Source organism: Rhinopithecus bieti, unplaced genomic scaffold (genome assembly GCF_001698545.2).
Source record: "Rhinopithecus bieti isolate Rb0 unplaced genomic scaffold, ASM169854v2 scaffold_42745, whole genome shotgun sequence".
In the NCBI taxonomy this organism is placed as follows: Eukaryota; Metazoa; Chordata; class Mammalia; order Primates; family Cercopithecidae; genus Rhinopithecus; species Rhinopithecus bieti.
The window spans coordinates 2,421,772-2,429,554 of record NW_016819184.1 but is presented as its reverse complement, the minus strand read 5'-3'; the positions used below and the strand labels follow the sequence as shown (position 1 = coordinate 2,429,554).

The window sequence follows — 7,783 nt, the reverse complement described above, 5'->3', positions numbered from 1 at the left end:
CATCATTCCATTTGTCACTTTTTAAGCAGTCTTTGGGTCAAAATAAGGTTAAGGGCAGTTAGAATAAAGACGAATAGGAGTTTGGTTTCTGAATTGTCCCCTTTTCCCTCACATTCTTTTGTCTCATGGCTGCCTTGTGGTAGGTTTAAAAAATCTTACAATAATCTTCTGAGGAAGTGGTTCATTTTCTCCAATTGGCAGGGGCCCCAGGTTTGCTAGGAAATGGTCTGAAGTTAAGGAGAGCCACAGAATTTGTGCCACCATTTTAAACACTGTCTTCCCACTGGGCTTCAAACTCCACCCAGCGTCAAGAAACATCTTTCCAGAAAACCAAACTGTTTTTGAGTAATACCATGAAGTAGGTGGTATATTTAGTTCCATCTCATAAACACCAGACTATTTCACAAGCATGCAACATGCCATGCTTGGATGTATGTAAATCCAAGCATAAGCGTGAAGACACAGATTCACCCAGAAGAAGGACCCACCAAGCTTGGTCAGCTGCCTGAACTGTTGCTTCAGAGTCACCTGTTTATCTGTGTTGTCATCTGCTTGAACCTCTGCAGACAAGGGATAGCGTACATTAAAGATCTTTAAAATGAAGGCAGAAAAACTAACCCTTGTTTTAGAAAAAATCTCTCTTGGATGTGAATCTGCTTCTGTGGTTGGGAAAAGATCAGTTTTCTTCTGTTTGATGTGCCCACCTCAGCTTCCCAGCTGGAATCCCCCAAGCCTGCAGCATCATCCCCTTTTCTGCCAGTCTCCTTGTCACTGGGTTTTCCGGCTGTGGGTCACGCTGGCCTGGCCTTTGCTTGCTCCCCTGGCCTCCGTGGCAGTCGTTTGTGAAGCTTCATCAATCCTGCCTCTGTCTAGTCTGCAGCCTCTATCCTCTGCACAGTCACTGTTGCACTAATCCAGGATTATTCCTGGGCCACAGCATTTGTCTCTTGACTTGCTCTATCTACATTTTCTAAGTCGTTTCTGCCCCCAGTTCCACTCGTCCCTCTCAGCTGGTCTTCTGAAGCACAAGGGATGGCCCCTATTCTTTGTTGGTGATGTGGGCGAATGTGTAGAGTGGGCATGTGTGTGGCACATTGGTGCAGGGCTGGCCCCACCTGCTTCTCCATCCATGAGCTTCTGGGATGGGGATGGTCGGCTGCTGCCTAACTCCTCTGCCACAAGCCCAGTTACCTCACCTTATTAGTCACTTCAGCAAGGGCTTCAGTTGCCTCCACTTTTATAGCAGGTGTGCAAACCCTACTGGAGTGGGGGGAAGACATTAGGGGGTTTGTTTTTATAACACTTTAGTGTTTTGAACCCATATAGAGCTTACGTTTTAAAGGTTGCTATGTCTTTTGGAGTGGAGCTGTTAATGTGCTACTGTTTGTGAAATATGAAATAATATGTATGTCCAGGTTGTATTTTACTCTTACAATTGGAGTAGAGAGGAGATCTGCTGGATTCAGAAGAAAAACCTGCTATTTTACTCAAGATTTAACTGCACCAAACCATTACTGGCATTTTAAAAGCATGTGTTACAAATTGGCTTTTCTAACATTGCCCAGAGTTTCTGCTCTCGCGCTCTTCAGCTGCAGCGGAGGGCATCTCATCAGAACGTTCTTTCCCTCACACCTCCTCAGGAGCCTACTGATTTCCTGTCTCCACTTGTGCAAGAAAGAGCACAAATTTTCCTTCGGAATAGGCTCAGCCTTGCCCTTATCCTGCTTCTCCAGGGTCCATGTGTTGAGTGGGCTCTCTTGGCGGCAGGATGGGGTGGCATGGAGTTATCCTTTCATGGGCCATGTCCTCCTTGTGGCCTGGGACACTGTGTCCAGGGCTGCAGTGAGTGCCTTAGGTCAGCCTGACAGCACTCGCTCTGGGGAGGTGGCGATGAAGCTCCACGAAAGCCTTCAGACTGAAGGTCCCTGATGCTCGTGGAAGCCCCCAGGGAAGGGCCGTGCTCTGCAGGGGCTGGGCCAGAAAGAAGCCTGTGAGATGGGAGGCCCCCAGATGTGCACAGTGGCCGTGAATTCTTCTTAGAAATCCCTCCTACCTTCAAAGTCATGTTTCACTGTAGCCTGGGTCCACAGCCATAGAGCTCCGGTCCATTGACAGGAAGGCGCTCCCAGCAACTGGACGCTGCGTGACGCTCTAGCAGACTCACACCTCTCTCCCATCCCAGCCCTGTTTGTGTACGGCCAGGAGGCTGCTGCCTGTGGAGGGATTTCTTTTCCTCCTAGTGCTTGTAGTGTGGATACTGCAGGCCGAGGGAGGTGGGGATACATGTTGGGAAGCCCCATCGGGCGTCTGGAAGTGCCTACTGTAGCCATGCCCCCCTGGGTCGGGGGCCCCCAGCCCTGTGGCCACTGTCATCAGCCACCCCCTACATCACTGGGCACTCTTGTGCCACTTCCCTGCCCTGTCCATACTCAAGGCCACTGTGGACATCTGGGGCCTCCTAGGCATCTGTCTGGCCAAGCTCCTGCCAGAACATGGCCCTTCACAGGGGAAGTTCCATTAGCATCAGAGACCTTCCATCTGGAGGCCTTGGCAGAGCTTCATCACCACCTCCCCAGAGCCAGCTCTGTCAAGCTGACCTCAGGCACTCACTGCAGCTCCTCAGCAAAAACCCATTTCTCATCTCTTCTGCCTCTTTTGTCTCTGAGTGCTCCAGCTGCCTGTGGTCATCCTGGCTCTTCCAGCACTTTCTGTGAATCTTTTATGATCCGGATGCCCCAGCCATTCTCCTGACTCATCCCCCCACTGCTGCTTCTTCCTGTCCTGGTGCCTAAGGGCACATTCTCTGCCCCCTTTCCTTACAGCTGGCCAACACCTCAAGACACCACCACAGCGTGGTCATCCCACCCCCTCACCCTGTCCCCACCCCAGTCCAGAGAGTAGCATGTTTACCCCTAAACTCAGGCCTCTAGGAATCTCCACTTGTTTGAAAGGAGAGATCCTACTTGGTAAGATTTTGGAACTGAGAAGCTGGCGGGGGAGATATGGAGAGGAATTGGGGTCTTCATGTCCCTTATACCATCCACCTGGACGAGCCTGCCCTTGGTCACAGGAGATAAGCCCTCCCCTGGCCTTAAGCTGACTCTCCCTACCTCACCAAGAACCCTGCCCTCCCATGGACCACACTCCAAGTCTCACCCTCATACTGGATTTTGCTTCATAATAAAAAGCATACTTTTAAATTCCCTCCTGGCATCTTTTTAAAGAATTCCATTTGTTATGCCTTTGGAAAATACAGAACTAACAGCTGAGAATTGCAGCAAATGACCATATGGGCCATAGACCATTAATAAAATGGAATGGAAAAGCTGCCCAGCAAAATAATATTTTCAATCATGGAGCTATTTTCTGTCATCTTTGTGAGGCTCAGTAAAATGCTCCACAACTTCCAGAAATTCCCATTTAGTCGTAACAGTATTAGAACATGAGTAATCTTTGTGTCATCAGTGTTGCCAAGCTCCTGTTTGAATAATCTCTTCATGCTGCCCGTGCCGGTAACCAGAAGCCAGTAATTGAATAGCCGGGTGAATGTCATCAGCTTCTGCCACTTGGTGGAAAGGCCAATGTATTTTCCACTGTAATATGAATGTGAATGAGTTTGGTAGCAATTCTATCTTGTTTATTCTTTAATTCATTGGGATTTTATTTGTTGGTTTGTTTATTTTTGCTTTCAATGTCAAAATAATTCTTGCCTAAAGAGGAAATACGGCACAAGAGGCTTCTGTTTCATTGAATCCAGACCCAAAGATGGTCTGAGAGGCCATGGAAATCAGTATCCTTGACTCCAGGAGCAGTGACTATATTGAATTCCATTCCTGAAAGCCCTCTAGCAAAGAGATTCTCAAACTTCCATAATCCCCTTTAACCAAATTAAACAGGACTAATTTTGAGGCCATGTTCCCAGAGTCCACTGGAATTGCATGCAGCCCTAAAGTCACTCTTTGATCTGTGTCATGTAGATGTAAGGAGCCGCTGCACCTGTCGCAGGCATCAGCAAGGTGTCATGGCCTGCGATGGACAGCTCCCCAGCCAGGCAGCTGCACGTGAGTGGCTCTGGGTCCTCCAGGCTCATGAGTGTTTCACGAGAGCTCCAAGATCAGCAAGCCCCCTGCTTGATGGACGTAGGAGGATGTGGAGGTCTTTGAATGTGGGATGAAGTGCCACTGATTAATTAAGTGTGTAATTAAGTTTCCAGAGCAGTTAGGCAAGAGGAATGCTCTATATATAAAGATATGAATGTGTCTGAGCACAGGAACTCAAGTGATGGATCGAGAGGAACCAGTCACTTCAAGAATGTCAGCATGGGCACCTGGAGCCCCAAGGGTTGTGAGGTGCCACACTTCTCTCTGCTGAACCTTGTGGGTTTCATCTTCTTAACCATGTTTTCCACCCGGATGCAGTCCAGCAACTTTCTCCCACCCACCTCCTCCTGCACATCCTCAGGGGGTAAGGTGTGGTTGTGCAGTTTCATCAGATTGGCCCCATTCCGGGGAGAGAAGGCAGAGAGAGTCTGATTCCTTGGTGCCCTCTGAAACCAGGAGGTGGTCCAACACCATGCCCCTGCCTGCAGTATCTTCTGAGCATTTTTTCTTTAAATACAGGAGAAACTAGAGCACTCTGGGCAAAGAGCAGCATTGTGCTAAGGTCTATTTGTAAAGGGTCAAATAAGCCCTTCTGCTAATGTACTTAGCAGACCATGTCCATAGATTTCAGATTTCACCCAGCTCTTGATTACCTCGGAGCCCTCCGTCAAGGTGGTGAGTGATCTGTGCAAACCTTTCCACCCTGGCCCAGCCTCCTGCTGCACTCCCACAGAACGTTAGAGCTCTTCTATTATGTAAAGCATGGTCCTGGCTGGCTGGCTGGCAAGTGCAGGCTGATTTTATACATTACAGATGTATAAAATTATAGATGCATTGGTAAGAATAGTAAATCTCACCCAAAACAAAAATTATGCATTCCAAACCACATGTAAGTGGCTTTTGGATTAGCCACTACTGGGATCCTTCTCTCCATGATCTATCAAATAGGTGCCAATAGCCTATGGTTAACTGTGGCAGTGAGTGCAAAAGCAGTGGTTCCTTTTCAAGTTAATTCAATTAACAAGATGTCAATACCGCTTTGAGCTCAGCCCCCTGATTCCATCACGTTCAATTTAACAGCAACTTTCCGAAAGGCCTTCTGTCCATAAGTGTTCTCTTGTTTCATGTTCTCAGAGGGCCGCTTGGTATCAGACACTTAGAGACTCTCTGTTCAGTATTTTAAGTTGGACACCCTGTGAATATTTTTGTAGCAATATTAGTGATTCAGAAAAGAGAAGAAAATATAATGGTTTTGCTTATTATGTGAGTGAGCCTCTGCCACCTTTTGAGCAACACAGGAAACCCTTGCTAATTTTATCCCAGCCATAGAGAACCTTGTTGCCAATCAGCAGACAATGTGCATTTACAAGGAAGATAATAAGCATGATTTTTATAAAACCAGCTCTGCTCTATCAGCAAGTGTACTATCTCCAATTTAGTGGGACAGGATCATTTAATTCTGATTATAGTAACAGTTCACAGCACACTAGCGAATCAATTCGAGTGTGTTCTGTAAAAATTAACGAGGATCCTGGAATTGGAGGCTAGCTGTGGATCTCTGGTATTGACTTCTTGCTAATAAACAGAATAGGGTGGCCAGGTGTTTGTGTAAATTACTTAGTTTGGACTAGGGTTAGTAAAATTAGAATCAGCTGTGTTGTGATTGACTTACCATTCATCCACTTTTTTTGGAAATCATTAAGTTCTTCAGTCGAAACTTGATCAGCAGCACACCCAGGTAGCTGTAGCTTCCCCATTGCCGGTGTTTGTGACAGCTAGATTTACGTGGAAGCAGAGAAAATATGCCATTTTCATAACCTACACTCCGCGTTCAGATCCCTTCGGATTGACCAGTGAGGAGCGATTTTAAATGCCTGCGTGTTTGCCCATGTCAGGAGAAGGCACATTTCTCTGCATTCTCTGTACCTTTTGTGTTGTCTGTACTCATTAAACATACATGAAATTGAATCATGTTTTGATTAAATTTAATTTAATTTTGTGTCTTTATTATTTGTCCTGAAGCATCAGCGCTCATCAAGTATTTAGTCTTTGAAGTCTGTCTGGATCATGCCACCACCTGGAAGATGGGACTGCCTTGAAATGGCAACTTTTGGGCTACTACCAAGTGTTCTCCCTTGTATCTGATTCCAAAAAGAACTATCTTTTGCAGAATTATTTTCTGTAAAGAGCAGGATAGTAGTGTTTAGTATCAAAAGGTTGTTATTTTACAGTAAAAATCGTTAATGTGAGATTTCAGGTGAAAAAAATAAAGCAAGTCATTCCTCCTTCAGTAGAACCATCTGTCTATGCTGCTAAAATCCCTCAATTTCTTAGGCCAGACAGAATCAAAAAGAAGTGTTTATTGGGGGAAGAGACCATGGAGAAGATCAAGAAGAAAATTGGAGAGATTCGCTAAGGTCCGGGTTCTGGGAATGTTGCTGAGTCCTTGATGTCAGGCAAGAATCAATACTTCTCTCCAGCCCTGAAAGCCTGTATTTCATCTGTAGTGTGATACAGCTGTGGCTCTGGGCAGTGTGTACTGATCAAGGACAGGCAGGGCGTCTGTGTCCATTTTGAGGCCCCTCCTTGGATATCAACACTCCTTGCTTATTGCTTCTCAGGGGGCCACAGTCACCTGCTCCTGCTGGGGCATCCCCAAGTCTCTGGTGCCCACAGTGTCTGTCACAGGCACTCTGGATGAGCTTTTTTCACTACTGGGCTTGGCTTGGCCAAGAATGCAGGTTGTGATTTATCAACGCTGTAGACCACTCCTTTGCTGACATATTAAGCCCTCTCCAGCTTTATCCAGTCTAAGCACTTTATCCAATCTAAGTTGGTCTAAGACCAACTGTATTCAATAGTTTCTATACACACAGCACATTCATTCCATTACAGCATCAAAGGCACTGTTTGAGGTTTTGGGGCTGGCTAGAGCAATGACCAAAGAAAACTTCTTCCTCTCACTCAGCTTACATTCCACTGGGATCCTAATAACAGTGGACGGCTTGAGCCTTGTTGCCTGAGAAAGTAGGTGATTGAACATAGCTTTAAAGAGATCCTGGAGACCGTTGCGTACATGCCCGTGGCGTACCTGCTTTCTGAACCCTGAATTCAGCTTTCTTCAATTCTTCCTTGGTCCATCTTCCTTCAGTTTAGAGTGTGCGTGTCTCATCTTTATGGGAACGAACGATCTCACAGCCCCTCCTTGCTACTGGCACAAGTCGATGGTAACTCAGGGTCCCCTGCAGCATGGCTGATCACCAGGCCAGAGTCCCAGTACTGAGGTGGCTGTGAACTCTGCCAGGGATGAGGAACTGGGCAGTGAGGATGGAGAAAACATGTCCATTGTTATTGAGGTTTTTTTCAGCCTGATCGGACACTGGAAGACATTTTAGAGATTTCCACCTCCCCAGAATTTAGAGTTTTTCTAAAAGCACGGATCTGAGACATAATGAACTGATACTGGCAACCTTTCTGCACCCTGATTCCCAGGAAATTTAATCAGAAGCTGGGGGATGGAGGATAGGCTGGAGATGGACCTTCTTGAGGTGCCTGCTGGTCTCTTTAGGGACATTGCTCCTCTTGCTCTTTAGAACATTTTTTCAGCCAGAGTGAGTATTTCACTAGGATCTATCAAGGAATGGCAGCTAAGTGGCCCCTCGGATGCTTTCAGATTGCCGAGA

The 7,783-nt window shown here is 46.6% G+C and overlaps 1 protein-coding gene across 4 annotated transcripts in view; it reads left to right on the top strand.

The window, feature by feature from the left end:
- The window catches only part of DOCK1 (dedicator of cytokinesis 1), a 487,728-nt gene that overhangs the window by 400,831 nt on the left and 79,114 nt on the right, over positions 1-7,783 (top strand). The gene's annotated exons all lie outside the window — the stretch shown is intronic.